The 11,237-nt window shown below is 36.3% G+C and overlaps 1 pseudogene; it reads right to left on the reverse strand.

The window, feature by feature from the left end:
- Positions 1-10,450: 10,450 nt before the first annotated feature.
- LOC116637859 lies at positions 10,451-10,575 on the reverse strand (annotated as a pseudogene).
- Between the last annotated feature and the right edge of the window lie 662 nt (positions 10,576-11,237).

Genomic DNA, 11,237 nt, shown 5'->3' on the forward strand with positions numbered 1-11,237 from the left:
ACAGCTCCACCACACTGAGTAATATGTTACTTAAGTTGTTGGTCTCCAAAGACTGATAAAGGTTTGATTGGTAACTTCGTATGAAGAAGGCAAATCTCACCAGATTTTCCTATGTAAGTTTCATGTATTCAATTGAGCAATGAAAATATTAACACAACTTCCTACTATATGTGTATCCCTTAGAAGGCTTTTGTTGACAATAGGAGACTGCTCTATTAACAGAATTTTAAATCCTAAGCATATTTATTGTTTAATTAGTAAGAAGTTTAAAGCATGGTGGCGTCATGGTTGATTTAGTAGTTCACCGATGTCTCATCTGGGGTTTCTAGAATTAACTCAGTCATTTCCTCATGGTCATAAGTCACAAATAATGTCATCCTAAGTAGTACAGAAGGGACAGGGCCAAAACTGTTCCTTGACCCAAATTTATGGTGTTTTAATCTGAGAAGGGAAGTAAATACCCAGTATACCTCTCCTTAAGTTCCACTGCAAAGAACTTGACCACATTCTCATCCATGGACCAGTCACTAATAAAGGAGAAATGAGTAGATACTATTAACTTTGAGCAATCATAACTCATCCCTTAAAGGAGGGAGAGAGAATTAGGACTATGTTAACAATGAAAAAGGTAAGAACCAGCTCTTCTTTATGCAATTAGAAGTGCCACAGATTGAGAAAGTAAGTGCTTATTAAAGGCACAGGAGTAAATGAACGGACATAAATACATAAAGTATTAGGAAATTATTAAAAACATATCTAGATTAATATCTATTGTTCTGTAATAATGTTCCTAAAATTGAGGAAAGCCAGTTGTAAAAAAGAAACAAAAACAACAACAGATGTCCTAGATGTGTGCAATTTTATGTGTATGTGTTTGGAGAAAGTTGGAAAAGTATACACTAACTTGTTAACATGGATTACTTCATTAGTTGCTTCAAGGGAAGAAAGAATGAGGGTCTCTAATGAAGTTTTTTTTCCATGTAGTTTTGCATGGATTTATCATTCACTAACAGCTTTACATTTGCTTTTCCCAATAAAATACAACTTTTTATTAATAAAGGAACAATAAATGGACTGATAACGGAACAAATCACATTTAAAAGTAACTAGAAAATGCTCACTAACATAAGGATTGATTGCTGAGCATGAATGCAAGGGTAGAAGAAGGTGAAGGAAGAAATTGAAATTGAATGAGCATCTATTCTATGTGGGAAATCACCCTGGGAAATGTGTAAGTATAATCTCATTATTTCCATGATTATTCTAGAAGGTAAGTGCAATTATTATTTCATTTTGATAAGTAAGAAAAGTGTGTCTCAGAGAAATTAAAAAAAAAAATTCCATGGTTACAAAGTGGAAAGTATGGAATTCAAATTCTGACTGCCATCAAGTATCTCAAACAGGCCATGGTTAGTAGCTTAGGAGTTAAAAGTAAAAAGTGGGATGGATGGGGTGGCTGGGTGATAGATATTGGGGAGGGTATGTGCTATGGTGAGTGCTGTGAATTATTTAAGACTGTTGAATCACAGACCTGTACCTCTGAAACAAATAATACATTATATGTTAAAAAAGAAGAAGAAGATAGTAGGAAGGGTAAAACGATGGGGTGGGGGATTGGAGGGGGAGACAAACCATGAGAGACTATGGACTCTGAGAAACAAACTGAGGGTTCTAGAGGGGAGGGGGTTGGGGGGATGGGTTAGCCTGGTGATGGGTATTAAAGAGGGCACGGAGTGAATGGAGCACCTGGTGTTATACGCAAACAATGAATCATGGAACACTACATCAAAAACTAATGATGTAATGTAGGGTGATTAACATAACATAATAAAACTTAAAAAAAAATTTTAAAAAAAATGATCATTTTTAACCTGGATGGTCAGATGGTGTCATGGAAGATTGGTACGGTTTATGGTGGGTCTTGATCGAAGGCAGGAAGGTGGAGATGGGTAACACATTTGTATAGGCGCTGAGGTTGAAAGAGTCAAGTCAGATGTTTTGAGGAAGCACTTAAGAAAAATAAATCATAAAAATTTCTAAAATATGGCAGAAATAAAACTTAAATGAAAGTATTAAATAAAGACACTAGATCTTTCATGTATAGTTTAACTTAGTTTGGATTAGCTGTGTTTTTTGAGAAAGGTTTTAATTAGTAAATGCATTGAAAATTAATACAAACTGCCTCCCATTTTTTTAACATTTTCTAATTAAATATTATTTTTTGTATGTAATTTGAAAAATATAAAATCACAAAAAAAGAAATGAAAATTCATCAGTGATTTCTCCCTTATACAAGGTTTTGGTGAACACTTTTTCAGGACTTTCTTCTCATCCAATATACTAGGGATCATCCTGAATATACTATGTCATAGGCATATTTCTTAATTCATTGTGACCTTTTTTCTATGCCATTTAATATCTTTCTTTATACAAAAGCATATTTTTAATATATACTCCATATTCTAGGAAAATGATAAATCTTGATTTTTTAAATATTTTTATTTTTTCATATACTTATATTTATTTTCCAAATTTTTACTTAAAAAAAAAATAAAACAGACATTAGGAGAAGAAAGGGAAAAATGAAGAGGGGGAAATTGGATGGGGAGATGAATCATGAGAGACTATGGACTCTGAGAAACAAACTGAGGGTTCCAAAAGGGAGGGGAGTGGGGGGATGGGTTAGCCTGGTGATGGGTATTAAAGAGGGCATGTATTGAATGGAGCACTGAGTATTATATGCAAACAATGAATCATGGAACACTACATCAAAAACTAATGATGTACTGTATGGTGACTAACATAACATATAAAATAAAATAGAATAAAACAGAATTTGCAGTAAACCAAAAACAAATTAAGATAAAAAATGAGTAAAGAATAGAATAAAATGTTAAAAATGTTTTAAGAATGCATTAAAATTAAGGATTAAGGATAAATAAAACAAGAGTAAATAGCAACGGTCAATGATTAATTATTTCCTCATCAATCAAACATAACTAATTTGATTTTGACCAAAATTTCTTTCATCTAATGTATTAAATTCATAACATGCTAATATACACTTATATATACACCCCTTCAGAATTAGTATATTAGGAAAAACTTGTCTGTTTAGCATATAATAGACATTTACTCTTAAATAGTGTTAGCACAGGTGGAATGACAACAACAGGAGGAATCATAATAATGAAATGCTTAAATATTTAGACATATGCTAAATTCCCTCTTGATAAATCATTAGAAATAGTAAGGCATTTTTATTTCCATTATACAGATGGAAAGATTAAGGCTCTTTGAGTTTCAGTAATTTATCCAAGATGCAGAACATGTAAGAGATGGATGTAGAATTTCAGAGACTTAATGTCAAAGCGTTAGCATTTTTTACTCACAATTACTCTACTAAAAAAGTGCTTAAAATTTTTAGATGAGTAGTGTGTGTGTGTGTGTGTGTGTGTGTGCGCAGCGGAGGTGGTGCACAGGTGGAAGGGAAGGGAAACATCTTTCCTGGCTCTGGCACCTCACTGGGACAACAACGCAGCAGCAGCTAATAGAGTTTGTTCATGGGGGAATACCTATGCATCTCCATGAATGTGACTTATTGTCCCATTAAATAATTAAAGATTCATTTATTACTGAAAAGCTTTACCAGTGGTTGCCCCCAGCTCCCAGTTGGCCTGACTATTGCCTGATAGCAACTGACATGTTCCTTTCTTACCATTCTGTGCCACTATGGGGTGAACTTCAGCTAGTGAATAACTATAGGGTGTGAAATTTGGCCCCCTTTTTCCCAAGTTGGAACAATTTTGGCTCAGTTTATAATCTAGAGCTCCCTGTACCCAACTGTATCTGATTAACCAGCTCCCACAATTACAATTGTGTACAGTCAGTGATATGCAATAGTTATATCTGGGTCAGGACCATAAGGATATGGAAATCAGATAGAAAGTGCCATTATCAGCTCATCTCTCCATTTTTGCATGCATTTACTTGCTCACACACTTGTACATTCATTCATTTAATTATTTGTTTATTCAAAATATTACATGAGCATTGTTGTGTTTGCTTATTTGCTTTAAAGTACAAATATTTAATGTGCTGAGTCCTGAGAGTATAGAAATTACTAATACAGAGTCCGTCCATTCAAAGGACCCATGGTCTAATGAAGGAAATAACTATTTACATCAGTACCCTAACATATCTGGTATTTTATATGAGAAACCACGAGTGACCAGAGAGCAGTATGGTTGGGAGGGTCACATGCCATCAGAAAGGCTTTATAAAAGAGGGAATACTTGATTTATTGTTTGTTGGTGAGGGGATGGCGTAGGTGGTTCTCCAAGAAGAGAAGAAAGGAAAGAACGGGTATTCCAAACAGATTACTGGTGAGGCAAAGAGCAATGACATAGTCAAGTTAACCAAACGCAGAACAGCCAGAGCACAGAACAGGGGAAGAAGGGTCAGGAAAGAATGTCTGGAAGGAAGTCTCTAGGTAGAGGCTCTGAGTGCTGTTTCAGTGCTGAGAATTCACTCCATACCAACAACCAGCTTTTACCAGTGGGCATGGTAGCCATTCCAGGTGGCTCATGCCCACTGCACTGTAATGGGTGGGTTGAAGAAACAGGGTTGTTGAAATATAGAAAGAGGACCCTTCATCAGTCACCTTCTCCTAGAATAGAGAAAATTAGGAAAGCCGAATTGACAAGACATGGTCCCCATTTGCAAGTAGGGGTAGGAAATAAGGATGAGGACTAACTGAGGAAAAAGAAAGAAATCAGGTTCTCTGCAAGGATGACCCGTACAGCCTAGTACAGTGACATCATGTTCATATATTCTTTGAAACCTTCTTTCCAGAAAGAGATATTGCTTAAATTCAATGAAACTTTTTTTTATAATAAATGCTCGATAATCCATTAAGTAGAACAGTCTCTATCCTGAGAGGCACTATACATCTCCCACTTCAGCAGGTTTTCCATGAATTTGATCACAGAACACAAATACCTCCCTTTGTGTATCTTCTCGTTTTTAATAGGTTGGCAGTTTTGAAGCAGATTTTTCTACTCACTCAGCCTTAATTAAATCTGCAAATACAAAAGTGGGGTATTTCTAAAGGTTGTATTATTCCATCTAAATACCATGGCTTAATGCTCTTTTGGGCTTATGGAATAATGAAAGCATAGAGATAAAAGAAAAAAGAATCTTTAATGTATTTCAGGTATATCAACAAGGAAAGTTGGAAATCTGATAGTTCACTCAATCCTAAATTCTATCTTTAATATTTTGTAAGGAAAATTTCTGTAGGGTGTTGGGGTGGGAAGGAAAGGTGACATAACTGTCCATCCATCATCTTGTGATAATGTTAAAGATATATGCACCCAAAGCATTAACAGTTAATTTTAACAAGCAATTATTAAGCTTTTCTTAGTACCTAGTACTTATTCATATATTCAGCCTGCCTTTTATGGTAATAAAGGGAAGGGAATAAATATTTTTAAGTATCTACTAAATGTCAGATATAATCACAAGCCACTTTGCGTGAGACACTTCACCTGATCTGCACAACGGCTCCATGTGCTCTAATCTTGCAAGTGAGCAGGAAGAGGCTCAGAGAGGGGAAATGCCACATAAGGGCAGTGTCAGGATTCCAGAAGGGATTCCAAAAGGATTTCTCTCTAGGGCCAAGGCTCATGTTCTTTGTTCATATGCCTTGTCATGTCATATTTTGATTTATCCTAAACCATTCTTTCAAAATTAGATGAAGCTCTTCTACTGCTAGAATTCTAGAAGTGAAACATATTTTTTTTTAATTTTTTTATTGTTATGTTAATCCCCATACATTACATCATTAGTTTTAGATATAGTGTTCCATGATTCATTGTTTGTGCATAACACCCAGTGCTCCATGCAGAACGTGCCCTCCTCAATACCCATCACCAGGCTAACCCATCCTCCCAACCCCCTCCCCTCTAGAACCCTCAGTTTGTTTTTCAGAGTCCATTGTCTCTCATGGTTCTTCTCCCCCTCCGATTTCCCCCCCTTCATTCTTCCCCTCCTGCTACATTCTTCTTCTTCTTTTTTTCTTTCTTAACATATATTGCATTATTTGTTTCAGAGGTACAGATCTGAGATTCAACAGTCTTGCACAATTCACAGCGCTTACCAGAACACATACCCTCCCCAGTGTCCATCACCCAGTCACCCCATCCCTCCCACCCCACCCCCCACTCCAGCAACCCTCAGTTTGTTTCCTGAGATTAAGAATTCCTCATAGCAGTGAGGTCATATGATACATGTCTTTCTCTGTTTTTTACTTAAAATCAGATTGTTTAGAAACAAATAAAAAGAATAAACTAGAACTTAACTTTTGCCACTGTTTAAAGGAAGACAGGAAATAAAGTCTGCAAATATCAATTTCATTTTCTCTTGGAGTGAGCAGGGCTGGAACATTTTCTTTGAAAACAAAAACTAAAAATGTTATCCCATTAGTTTAATAGATGAGGTTTTGTATCCTCTTGAAGTTTCCTGCCCTGAAATGGCCATGCCGTCCTTGTGGTACTGAATTTCAATGTAGGTTTCTTCCCCGTTCTGGTGGTCATCATCATCCTAAGAGATATCCCCATGATGAGTGGTTCTTGTTCACCTGTGTGAAGCCTTGGCCTAGTCTATGGGACTAAGTGGATCAAATATCCACCTGCAGTCAATGCACGAGAGACCTAATTTCATTTCAGATGGCCACTCCAAGGTGTTCCTCTTAATGACTGAAATGTATGAGGACAACTTATTTGTTCTTGTTGCTTTTTCTCTTTTTAATTAGGTTATTAAAGGGACAGAATCATACCAGCCATTTGTGTGCTCATTGTAATAAAGCTGGCAGGAATCAAATCAATTTTAAAATGGCCAATTAGGGAAACACAATTCCTAATTCCTAAGTTCAAGACAATTTAAATAGGGGCAACAGGCTTGCATGATAAAGATAGTCCAATTGTTAGTTATCTTCACATCTTTTTATTTAATCATACTTATAGATACTGTTCTAAGTGCTTTATGAATATTGACTCATTTATTGCTCTTAACAGACTCATTATTATAGCCCTCCTAAATTACCACCCATTTTGCAGAAGAAGACATAGTCATAGAAAGTTAAGTGACTTGCCTAACTTCTCACAGTTTGTAAGGAATGGAGCACAGATTTAAAACCAGCCAGTCAACTTTCCATCCTCTGTTTGTTCTGCCCTAAACTAAGATGTTTGTTTCATCCCTTCCAAAACCTTCCCCCCTCACTTCCCACCGTTAAGACTAACAGAGGTAGGAAAGCGAACCACATTAGCGAGAGAGAAAATACAAAGGCTCACTCACATACAGTTGACCTACATTGAAGAATGTGCAGTCCAGATGAAATTTTACCCCAAGACATGATGATGTCAGACACATAGGACAAAGGACCATAGGAGGAGATTAAGGGAGAAGTTGCCATTTTTAGAATCCATATTGAGCAAACATGATGCTGATTGAAAGGCTACTGAGTGTTAACGTAAAAACTATTTTCGTCATGGCCTGGACCCCTCACCTGCTAAGGAACAAAGGATTCTTTCTACTAGAGAAATGAGCTAATATATCTCTCTAGTCATTTCAGACCATAGCAGCAGTGTCACATGAAGGACTTCTGTATTTATTCACCAAATGACCTCATAAAATACATTTATTTTTCATGTCCATCTTCCAGATGGGTTCACTGAGCTTTACAGATTTGATGTTGCTTACAGGTACATGGGTTCTAAGATAACATTGAAACCCTAAATTAAATGTAGAGCTCCTTTTTTTTTTAGAGATAATCTCCGTAGATGCTGTCTTGAGAACAACCAACCAACCCTGAAAGAGCAATTCTGTAAAGAGAGGATAGTTTTCCACATAAAGTCCAATGATAGATTATCTTTGGTTATTTCTCATGGCTTCTTCTTTCATGTCTATAATTATAAAAGTAAAGGCATGATGTTTAAAGTTGATTCATGGCCAATTACTACCATTCTATGCCTATATCCTGTTCTGAACTACCCTAAAGGGAGAGTGAGTCAAAGGAATAACTTTCCCCAAAGTCTTGTAAATTCGTCAGAAGTGTAGTTTTCAGCAAACCTATTGTTTGATATAATACTCCCCTCTTCATATGTTTTTCCCCTTGATATTCCTCTGTGCCCTAAAGCTAGACTATAAACACTGCATCTACTTTGCGACCTTGGTTCCTGATTATATCTGCGATACTAAAAGAGAAAAGAAAACTCATTATGAAGCTTCACTTATGATCCTGTCATTATTTGAAAATTACGGGAGCTATTGCAAACAATTTCAGATCGGCATTTTCTTTTTATCATCTTGAATGTGTAATTAATTATAGCGGACCTGAGTTACACTAAAGTTGGGACTTTCATAGTTTTTATTTCAAGCAGAGATTACTCAGATTTGAATATTATAATAATGTTTACCATTTAAAAGATCAGCATGTAATTTGGCCAAACCTTTTTGATTCTGAACAATAATGAAAGGACTAAGAGGTTAATAAATAGCAGATAAGATTGTCTATGGATTTGTCTTTTAGAGCTTATATTAATCTTTTCTGGGTGGATAGGTATTTAAAAATATTAGTCCAGATAAACATATTGCCAATCTTGCCTTTCATTTCAAGTGAATCCCATTTCTTTTGTTTGCATTTAAATCCACTTTGATGAGTCACAAATAAAATATATTATATCATAAGAATCATAAAATGCAGGTGTTGAGATGAAAGAGCATTTTAGCACCTGCATTTTATGGGGATATAAAGGAGATATATAATACAGTTAAAAGAAAAAAAAAGTTTGCTTTGTCTTTGTTTCCTCTGAGAAAGAATTTAAAAGTATTTGGTCCACCTAGAAAGAAACATGTCAAACTAGCAATGTGTTTAAAAATAAAAAGGGGGATAAAGCAAAGATATAGAAAGCCTTGTTTTAGGGTAAAAACACCCATGTATGCATATTAGAAGATGCTTTAATAAATGGCATTATAAATATAAAAAGTGAAAATAATTAAGAATACACATGTTACAACTGCCACTTATGACTTTCTAGCTTATTTGTATTTCTAAGAAACCAAAGTAGCTACATCTCTAAAAGCAGTCCCCACACCCAGAATGCGTGCCTTGTCTGTAAACCTGAGGTACAGGTGTACATATGAACCCTTCCAGGGAAAATGACAAGTGAGTCCTCGGTCAGCTTTGGCATCCTCCAGGACTCCAAACAAATACAAATTTGTAGATCAAAGGATGCCACAATCAATCCAGTGTCTGATCCTGGCAGCCAGGGCTTTAAAATAGTGTTAAGAGAATGTCTTGGATGAAGCAAAATCAAACAGCTCCACCAGAAAGGAAGATCCATCTATTTTTAAATGGGCTTAACCCACAGAGTCAGGTGCTCCAGGACCAAGTAAACACCTGTGAGCTTTTAAGTGGTTGATTCCCTTCATGTTTGTATTTATTTGTACCTTGATTTTGAAGGGTCCTGAACCTGGCTCTGCCTTTTCCCAAGATGGGAGGTGGAATTGAGCTAACATTCTGAACTTCTTTTAGCTCCTGGAGGTGGTGCCTTCAACAAATGGCCTTTCACACTGGCTGCTGAAAGCCTACACTGTTTGATGCTAAAAAGTTACTGGCAGAACTCATCTCTCACTCCATTCTTTAACTGAGCTCTTCCAAATTTAATGTTTAAAAGTGTTCAACAAAGAAGTTCTCTACTAAACGATTGATTTTCTTAAGCAAAACAGAATTCATTTACAGAATAAATTCAAAAACAAAGTTGCAAAGTTACTGAATTTGGTAGTAAAACTTTTCCTCTTAAAATGTCTTCATTGGGGATCCTCTGACCACATACCATGGACAAAAACTGGCAACAATCAAAATGCTACACTGGGGCTCTAGGGGACAGGGTGGCAAGGGCTGGATCTGATCATTTTTTTTTTTTAAGATGTGAGAAGAACCATGGAATAAAATTAGCATGTTTAACTTCCTTTCTAGAGCAGAGAGCCATTAGAGAGGAAAGTTGCATTACAAGGTTGAAGATAACTGACTCTAAAAAGTAATGGGGAGAAAATGGAGGGAGAAAAACCCAAAGGAATGATGAGTAACAATGCATCGGGATATGCCAGATGACTCCCTGTGGTCTGCTTATGTTATCTTCCCTAGCACTCACACCACCTTGTGAGGTCGGGCTAGCATCCCCTCTTACAAATGACCAACCTGGGGTTCGGTGGCGTATATTTTAATTTCAGCTGAAATTAAGTTCTGAAAAAAGATCATCTGTCCCTTTGGGTGCAGACCTTCCCACACTGCAATTTAGTTGTGTTTACACATGCAAGGGTTTGCATTTTCCTAATGGCTAGGATGGTGCTCACTCTGTGTGTGTTGTGGGGTGGAGGCGGAGAAGGCTCATTGTTATGCAGTTTCTCATTGTCATACCACTTAGAGACACTCTCAAAATTCTAATTTTCAATTAGCAATAATCGTGCCTCGGATAAACCTCATTGGCTATGATACTGCCACTGCGCAAAGCTCAAAATTCTAATTTTCAGCTCTCGTTGATGTTCACATTTGAGTCACAACTGGCCTTCGTATCATTTCTAATGTGCATTCACTAAAGAGTAACAAAATAAAGTCAATCACGTGATAGTGACAACATGTCTCATCCATCAAATTATTATAAAATGTTTAAAATGTAAAGATCTAAACATCTGTTCTTAAAATGGTCACAGTTATGTAACTTAGTCTTCAGAATGAATGAAAAAAAAAATGTTTCCTGGAGCCCCCATTTAATTAGAAGTTTGATATGTTGTTTATATTTTTGTCAAACCATTCTAAATATTCCCTCCAAATCTGGTTAGAATCCATTAATCCATTCTCATTTCATGGGGTAACAAATGAATAGACATTAAGACGGAAACAGAACTTTATTTCTGTGCTTTGTCATCAAAACTCTCCAAGACAACAAGAGTTGGCCAGATTATTTTGCATGAGGCAAGGTGAGACCTTTTACTTTGATTCTGAAGAAAGGGAGGAAAAAGGGTTGAGAGGAAATTTAAAAGAGAAGTGAAGCCAAAGGAAAAGTGAGATGAAGAGGAGAGAGATACTTGAATGATGGATTGCAAGGGGCTTTTTAAGCTGGGAGTGCTCAAGTGATCCATTTCCAGTCGCATGTATTGCTTTCCAGTCATCGCAT

Source organism: Phoca vitulina, unplaced genomic scaffold (assembly GCF_004348235.1).
Source record: "Phoca vitulina isolate PV1807 unplaced genomic scaffold, GSC_HSeal_1.0 scaffold1, whole genome shotgun sequence".
Lineage (NCBI taxonomy): Eukaryota > Metazoa > Chordata > Mammalia > Carnivora > Phocidae > Phoca > Phoca vitulina.